Raw genomic sequence first — 9434 nt, forward strand, 5'->3', positions numbered from 1 at the left:
TACCCATGTGAGAAAGATCTCTGTCTACCTGAGGCAGTGTGGACAACCATACCCACGTGAGAAAGATCTCCGTCTACCTGAGGCAGTATGGACAACCATACCCATGTGAGAAAGATCTCTGTCTACCTGAGATGGTGTGGACAACCATACCCACATGAGAAAGATCTCCATCTACCTGAAGCAGTATGGACAATCATACTCATGTGAGAAAGATCTCCATCTACCTGAGGCAGTGAGGACAATCATACCCACACGAGAAAGATCTCCGTCTACCTGAGGCGGTGTGGACAACCATACCCAGCTGAGAAAAATATCCATCTACCTGAGGCAGTGAGGACAACCATACCCATGTGAGAAAGATCTCCGTCTACCTGAGATGGTGTGGACAACCACACCCACATGAGAAAGATCTCCATCTACCTGAAGCAGTGCGAACAACATGATTTGGAGAGCTCCAGACTCCCAAAATTCATAGTGAAATTAGGACATTAGACATGGATGGTGTAGGAGAAGAAGAGTATCTGGGCTGAGGCATCTGCAGGAGTAGGACTCGGCTGTGACTGCACAGGAGACAGCCAGCAGCATGAGATAGAAAGGGAAAAGGGTGTAGGACTGGAAGAAGACCATGGGGCCAGATTGTCGAGGGCTTCCAGTGACAAGGAAGAGACGAAACCTAGAATGTATTGAGGACATGTGTGCCAGACACCTCAAAACCACCTTGTGAGAGGGATGGCTCAGAGAGGGCAAGTGATTGCACAACTAAAACGTGGTGAGTCCGGGAGTCACACTGACTGACTCACACCCAGAGGTATTATTTCCACAGGACTATCAATCCAGAGGCAGTGTGCAGAGTGGAACTGTAAGGAAGGTCACAGATGAGAAGGACCTTCATAAAGACTACCATAATGCTATCTGGAATGTGTTCTCTGTTTCTGACTCAGTGACTACCCAGGCTATTCCTTGTCTTTGTGTATGCGCAGACACTCCACAAGCTGCCTAGAAAGCTTGTTTGCCCTTTACTGCTTCTGCAGAGACAGAGCATAGACTGGGGCCTTGAGGTTAGTCCTGGATGGGTGATGCTAGGTCATCTGTCTGAGCCGTGTCCCCCATCACAGGTCACTATGAGCATCTGTGTGTACTCACGGGGAAGGCCTTCGAGGCCTGGACTCCTGGAAGTCAACATGTGTTTGACCAGTGGCTTCCCTTTCATCTCTTCATTGTAGAATTCTGACCCGAGAACGCAGAAACATTGCTCTGGCAAGATTTGTTCTTTTTAAATCCGGCCAAGGCCTCACTAAGGTGCATTAATCTTTAACTCTTTATAGATTTTTCTGCTTGGAATATATGCTCTGTGCTTTTATTTCACATGGGATTCAGGTTTTACTTCCATACTGATGCTGACTTGGGAGGTTTACTTCTCTTTGGGGTTTCTGTCTCTAGCTTATTTATCAACTCCAGCAGGCCAGGATTCCCACGGCTCTCTGCCTCGTGCAGGGGACAATAGGTGGCTAAGAACTTGGCTTCAGAATCAGACAGAGAAGACACGAATTTAGTAACCAGCCTTGCCACTCCACCCATGTGATCTTGAGCAACCAACCTCTAAACCAGGGACCAGCAGTTGGCCTAATGGCATGTCACTGGACTCCCATGTAGTCAACTGCAGTTCGAGTCCCAGACCTGGTGGCTTAAACTCAAGCCAGGCACGTGTGCATGCATGCCCAAGATCTCGAGAGAAAAATGGGGGAGAAGGGATTGTGGCATGGCCATTCCCCCCAGGGGGTGATTTTTTGCTTTCTGTTTCTCTGTCTCTCCCTGTCTTTCTGGCAAGTGCACATGCCCTATAGCATAAACCTCTCCAAAAAAATAAAGAAAGAAAAACTAAAGAAAATAATTTTTTAAAAAATACACTTCTAAACCAAATCCCTTCTGTAAACAAAGACCCACTGGAGTCCTATGTTACCCAGTATCCTATAATCAGTACAAAACCCATATATGGCCATAATAGTTACTTTTGCAGTCCTTAACTCTATGTAAGAATTCCTGTCTCCTCATCCCACCCCTCCAATTATTCATCATTTCCCAGTCTCTCTTCTTCCAAAGGAGGCTGCCTGCTCTTTCTCTGTCCACCCAGTCAGCCTTACAGGCCATCTACAATCCTCACCTCCACCCAACACCTCTGATTAGTTCAATAAAAGGGTGCAGAGTGAAATACACAAAACCACAATCTTCCTTAAAAGACAGGAGGTGGGAAAAGCTGCCTATATACATATATATATATATGTATATATATATATTTCATGTCTTTTCAAATTTATCAAGGACCAGAAATATGTTTGAAAAGTATCATCGAAGTGAATGATGCACAAAATTTATAAATCTGCTAAGTCTCAAATTTTCAAGGCCCAAGTACACCAAGTTATTGAGAAAGATTGGTCAAATGATAAGTCAACAAAAAGACAAAATATATATATATATTGTCCCCCATTATTCCCCTTAACCCAGCCACTGGCCTAACAAGCTGTCTGTCATGTGAGTCACAAGTCTGCCTACATCTGCCTTCCATCTCAAACCACCTTGGCAGTGGCTGCTTCTTGTTGCCCAGATTGTCAGAGAGCCCATCCTTTCTCCCACATTAAGTCCTTTACTTGGCATGCCCCAGGATAGAGAGTCTGGCTGGCCACCAGTAGTAGATAGATTATAGTTTTTGTCTATTTTTCAGTGACTCTGGTATAACCTCCGCATCATTAACTTCTCACTCGGAAGTTCTGTTAGTAATTTCTTGACCAAAAAGCACTCCCATCTCATTCGTCAAGATGCGGTAAGGAAATCGTGACAATTTCCTCTTTTTCCATCTACTATGCCCCTCACAGGTTGAAATGGCCACTTGAAGACTAAAATAAGGCTAAAGCCGAAAGTTTAGCTGCTTCTGATTCCCTACCAGCTGTGCCACCATATGAGATACTGTTTCTCTACTGAACCTATGTTCGGAGGACCATCTTGTGAAGCACCCATAACTCTACCCACATTCTCCTGCATGTCTTAGTCGGTGTCTGTCTTAGTCCATTACTGTGTTGCTTACAGGAATATATAAGACTGGGTGGATATATAAAGAAATAGAGGTTTATTCAGCTCATGGTTTAGAAGTCCAGGTGCCAATATCTAGTTTGGCTAAAACATGGTGAGAAACAGAATTTTGAGAACAGCTATTCTTAAGTCTATTCTGTTCTCCTTCCCCTCTTATAAACCTACCAGATCCCAATCATAGAGGACACACCCTACTGACCTTATCACATCCAAAGACCCTACCCTAGGACATCAAGGGATTAAATTTTTGCTTGGTACCTTTATAATACAACCAAGACCCAGTACATAAATCACCAGCAGGCATCCAAACCACAGTAGCGGTCCTCTACTTCATAAAGTCTACACCCCACAATAGGGATGTCAGGATATGAGGCATGCCCTCCCTGGCACAGTCTTAGAATTCACATGTGTGATCTTCTACTAGCTGATGGGTAGCTCTTCACCCCCACCCCGATCTATGCCTGTCCCACAGAAATCATAGAATCCCACAGTACCCATGCCTCATTCTCCAGGAGCCATTTCCTTTGCAAATGGATAGATGTCTGTGGAACCGCAGGACTGGAAAGTTGAAATCCAGGTATCCTTTCAGAAAGCTGCAAGACTAGGAAGAAGGGTGGGGGTAGATAAAGTAACACGTGTTCTGTTCTTTGCAAAACCTCCATAACCAATAGCAGTTACCTCATTGAGTGACCTGGATCTGCCCATGACCGATGTCCTCACTGCTGGCAAGAACCTTTCTAATTCCCACTTGCTATGCCACCCTTCCCAAAGTGGAAGCTCACAGGCATCTACCACACCAGCCAGCAGATGAATAGCAAGAAAGCAAGACTGAAAATGACCTCTCTCCCAAACTGGGCCCTGGTGTGACCCAGTGGGAAGCGTCTTGAGATGATGGATACTTGATGACTGAAATAAGGCTAAAACTAAAAGGTTAGCTTCTTCTGATTCCCCACCAGCTGTGCCACCACATGAGATGCCCACAGGGCCACTTTCAATCTCCCAGGTCCTGAAAGACCGCACCGTCCTCTGAGCCCTGAGCCTGGTACAATCCTTCTGGTCGTATGGCATGTTGCATTGAGCATGCACTCAAATGACATAACCCCCAGGAATAAGGACTGTGGGTGGAATGAATAAATAAAATATGATAAAACAAACCCAGAAGTCGTGTTTATGTTCACCAGGTCTGTGGCACTCTGGTGGCTATTCACATGCACGAGGGGATGAACTAGGATTTCTGTGATGCTGGTTAATCAAGAAAATGACTACTCACTTCTCAGTGTCAAAACTTTCCCAAATACAAGTGAAAACTAACCTGAAATACCCTTCTTATCTAGCAAAAATCCAAGAGTTTGACAGCACACATTGCTGGTGAGAAGGTGGAATGATAAAATCCCATGAAGGGAATTCATCAATATCTAACATTGAGTATCTGTCCTTTGACATAGCAACCCTCCTTCTAGCGGTCTATCTTAGAGATACACTGACAAACATGTTTTAAAAACTTAACAAGCTCATCTGCTCATTTTACTATAGCAGAACACTAGGAACAAGCAATGTGTCCATCAGTAGGTTATTGGCCGAATTCCACGTGGTACATCCACACAATGGGGAACTATGCAGCAGTAAAAGGGAAGGATGCTCTCTGTTTGATTAGCTTTAAAAAATAGATAGGGTCTGCCTTCATAGAGCAGCACTTAGACACTATGCAGAGGAAGCTGGATCCCATGTGGCCAAGTAAGGTTTGCGTCCCATTCCCCTTGGCATGAAAAATACAATGGGTGAGGGCTCAAATGCCCAGGATTCTGACAAAATTCTTCAATTGTAGGAGTATGAATTGCCACATTACCAGGCTCCATTGTAGGGTTCTTTCTATCTCTCTCTCTCTCATATATATATATATACATATATATATATATATATATATATATATATACACTCACCAGACAGACAGAGACAGAGACAGAAAGCGAGAAATCACCCCCCAGGGGGGATGGCCACGCTGTAATCCCTTCTTGTCCATTCTCCTCTCGGGATCTTGGGCATGCACACACACGTGCCTGGCATGAGTTTTAAGCCACCAGGACCAGGATGCAAACCACGGTTGACTACATGGGAGTCCAGCAACATAGCCATTAGGCTAACTGCTGGTCCCTTATGTATTTTATTTTATATATATACATATATGTATAACATATACAAAGATACAGAATATTAGAGTTACATTTCAGGTCTTGCTTACTATATTAACTGGCATAATATGTATAATATATAAATACATGTATATATATAAAATAAAATATATAAATATATATTTGTAGTCATTGGTGTGATGATTAATCTGGCTGGCTCTCACATGAGCAACTTCAAGGTTCAAGTTCCAGACCTAGCAGCTTAACAAACATGCCAGGCATGTGTGCATGCATGCCCAAAATCCCAAGGGAAGGAATAAATGGAAGAGAAGGGATTATGGAGTGACTAACCTCTATGGGGGGGGGTGGGGCAGGTGTTTTCTCACTTTCTCTCTTCTCTCCCCCTGCCAAGCACACACACCCTCTAGCATTTTTTTAATCATTTATGTCTCTCCATAATTAAATTAAATTATAAAGTGTGTAGTATGCTACCAATCTAAGAAAGAAGAGATAAGGGTAGACAATAGATCTATATTTTATTCTAGAAGGATAAATCATAACATAAAAGTGAAATATCAACCAATGCCATTGTGTTTGGAGCCCATGGCGTCATCTAGTTATAGGAAAACATCTGAGGGCTCCCACTGGTTCCACATTATAATCAGTTACATAATTATTTTATTATACATTACAATGTAATAATAATAGAAATTAAGTACACAATCAATGTATTATGCGTACATAATTCTGAAACCATCCCTGTCACCATTCCTGTCCATGGAAAAATTGTCCTCCAAGAAACTGGTGCCTGGTGCCAAAAAGATTGGGGATCACTGAACTAGAACACACAGAAAAATTGTTTCCTGTAGGTTTCCAGTCCAAACAGTCAAAGATCAGGAGACAAAGAATATTGGGACTATATTAAGGTCTTGCTTATTATATTAACTGGCATATTTTTATTACTGAAATGAGATTTTGTTTTTGCTCCTTGATATAATAGACAGAATAAAGCTGTCCCAATTTTAATACCTGTGAATATGTTATATTTTATGGCAAAGGGGACTTTGCAGATTTGATTAAAGATCTACAGATGGGATCCATCTGGATACCGGTTCAAGCAAAGGATCTGGCCAGACATCAAGCTGCCTGAAGTTGCAGGGTCTAATGGTCAGGACATATCTAATTCCCTCCCTCATCAGCCTTTGGACTTCAGGTTTGTGACTTGGGACTTTAAGACTAACTTGCACCTCTCTCAAACCTATCCAGATACCGGTTCAAGCAAAGGGCCTTGACAGACAACAGGCTACCTGCTATTGCAGGGCTTAATGGTTAGGACCCTTGGCTCATTCCCTTCCCCACTCACCTTTGAACTCTCACAATGTTGGTGTTTTTGGATAGCACATGACACATCTTTGCTTCTGAGTTGAAGCTCAGCAGCTCAGTTTCAGGAGCACCTGTTCTTTAGAAACTGGGAGGATTTTGAGTCACTCAGGAACAGTGACAACAGTGCACGGTGCTGGTGAGCAACAGGGAGCCAGAGCAGAAGAGAGATCACCTATATTCTACTCCTGCACACCTTTGAATGCTCAGAGATACCTTGAATAATCTAGGAAGGAACATATAGATCACCAGTTGACTAGGAACAATTTCAGAGACACAAGAAATATGAGTAACCAACAAAATGTCTCTCCCCCAAGGGAAAACATCAATTCTGTATCACCAACAGACAACAATGGAAGTCGTGGAAATATCGGATAAGCAATTTAGAATATTTGTAGTGACCAAACTAAATGAGATGCAAGAGCAAAGAGACAATGAGCTCTAGAAGATGAAGAAGTCCTTTTATGATTTGAAAGAAGAAATAGACATCATAAAAAAATCAAACAGAATTGTTAGAGTTGAAGAATGTGATACAGGAAATCAAAACCTCCCTCGAAAGTATTAAAATAAATTAGATCATGCAGAAGATTGAGTCTTGAATATAGAAGACAAAACCTCTGAACTAGAAAAAAGTACCAAAAAGACTGAGAAAACAACCAAGAAAAATGAGGATAATATATGAGAAATACTAGATACCATCAAGTGCGCCAACATCCAGATAATTGGTATCCCAGAAGAAGAAGAAAATAATAAGGGGATGGATCATTTATTTCATGAAATCCTGGAAGTAAACTTTTCAAACTTAAAGAGGTCATCAAATATTCAGACCCAAGAAATACATAGGATCCCAAAGAGAATCAACCCAAGAAGATCCTTTCTAAGGCACATCATAGCCAGATTGACCAAAACCACAAAGACAAGATACTAAAATTAGCAAGAGGAAAACGTCAAGTTACGTACAAAGGTTATCCCATCAGGCTAACATCAGACCTCTCATCAAAAACAATGCAGGCAAGGAAAGAACAGAAAAATATAGTTAAAGTGAAAAATAATTTCAACCAAGAATACTGTACCCAGCAAGATTATCCATCATATGGGAAAAAGCGATAAAATTATCAGATAAATCCTAAAAGAATTTACCAACTCTTCAAGACCAGACCACCTCTTCAAGAGGTTCTTAAGGAAGTGCTATACCAAGAAAACTAAAAAGTCAGATGGACAGTTATAAGAAAACCAAAAACAACAAAGAAAATGGCTCACTTAATAATAGGAACAGGTCTGGATATATCGATAATAACATTGACTATTAATGGGTTAAATTCTCCAATTAAGAGACACAGACTGGCTGAATGGATAAAAAATAAATAAACCCAGAGACCCTCTATATGTTGCCTACAAGAAACACACCTTAAAAAAAAAAAAAAAAAGAAACACACCTTATGGATAAAGACATACATAGGCTAAAATTGGAGGACTGGAAAAAGATATTTCATGCAAATGGAAAGCAAAAAAGGGCTGGAGTTGCAATACTGATTTCAGACAAAATAGGCTTCAAGACAAAGACTGTAAGAGGAGACAAAGAAAGGTGTTATATAATAGTGAATGGGCTCATTCATCAAGAAGACATAATGCTTATAAATATCTATGCACCCAACTCAGGAGCACCAAAATACATGAAGAAAAGACTGCTGGAGCTAAAAGGGATTCCTTTCTTCAGCTCTACTTCATTTGAGTTGTTCGTATATAGAAATACTATATGGTAGAGATTGAAATATTGGAGGGCATAAAAGCAGTGAAAATAGTTATGGATGCTGAAGGTAGTATGGAATGGGGTGGGGGGGGAGAGGGAAAAGAGAAGAGCATAGAGAACGATAGCAAGAGAACAGATAGAAAGGCATGGCATTAGTGAGACACAGAAATGTTGATTACCTTTTGATGATAACATATATAGTATTCTCAACTGAAATGTTCTAAGAAGTATTTCATGTTGGGTAAATTCTCTGTATAAGCCAAATGACATATAGCAATTGAATGTTTAAAAAAATTAATAAGAATAAATAATGATAATCTGAAAAAATGATGAAAAGCTATTTGACGATGATATAGATAGTAATGTCTTTGTCTTCACTGATATGCCTGGTAATTGTGCTGGAAAAAGAAATGTAATACACTATAAAGATATATGTGATTAAATGTAATATTTAAGAAAAGAACTATGGATGGGGAGATTATCCCAGATTATCTGGGCAGGTGAAATGTAATCACACAATATAATTATGCAATAATACGCAAGAGAGTTAGAGCAGGAGACGTGAGGAAGGACGTGACAGTCAGAATGCTGGTTCCATGAGCCAGGAAACGTAGGCAGTAACCAGAAGCTGGAAAAGGCAGAGACTGGCTCTTCCTCTAGAGTCTTTAGTGGGATGCCCATGAGACCCGTGGTGTTAGCCCAGGAGACCCTTGTCAGCCCTCTGACCTCCAAAACTGTGAGATGACAAGTCGTGTTGTTTCAAGCTTTACAGGACGAATGCCTATCACGTGGAGATGCTTCTTGAAATGTCCACAGATGGAATGATAGGATGTCTGGTATTTGCTTCAAAACGATTTGAAGATGAGGAGAGGGCAGGTGATAGGGATAGAGATAAAATGAGAGGCCAATGGCTGGAATTGGGGAATGAATTCATGGAGTGGGTCTATATTGTATACTAGTCTCATTTTATATAGCCTTACAATTTTCCATAGTAATTTTTTTTCTTTTTTTGGAGAGTTTTTTTTTTTTTAATTAATTAATTTTTTTTTTTTTTGGAGGGGTTTTTGCTATAGGGCACGTGGCCTCGCCAG

Source organism: Tupaia chinensis, unplaced genomic scaffold (genome assembly GCF_000334495.1).
Source record: "Tupaia chinensis unplaced genomic scaffold, TupChi_1.0 Scaffold000574_1, whole genome shotgun sequence".
Lineage (NCBI taxonomy): Eukaryota > Metazoa > Chordata > Mammalia > Scandentia > Tupaiidae > Tupaia > Tupaia belangeri.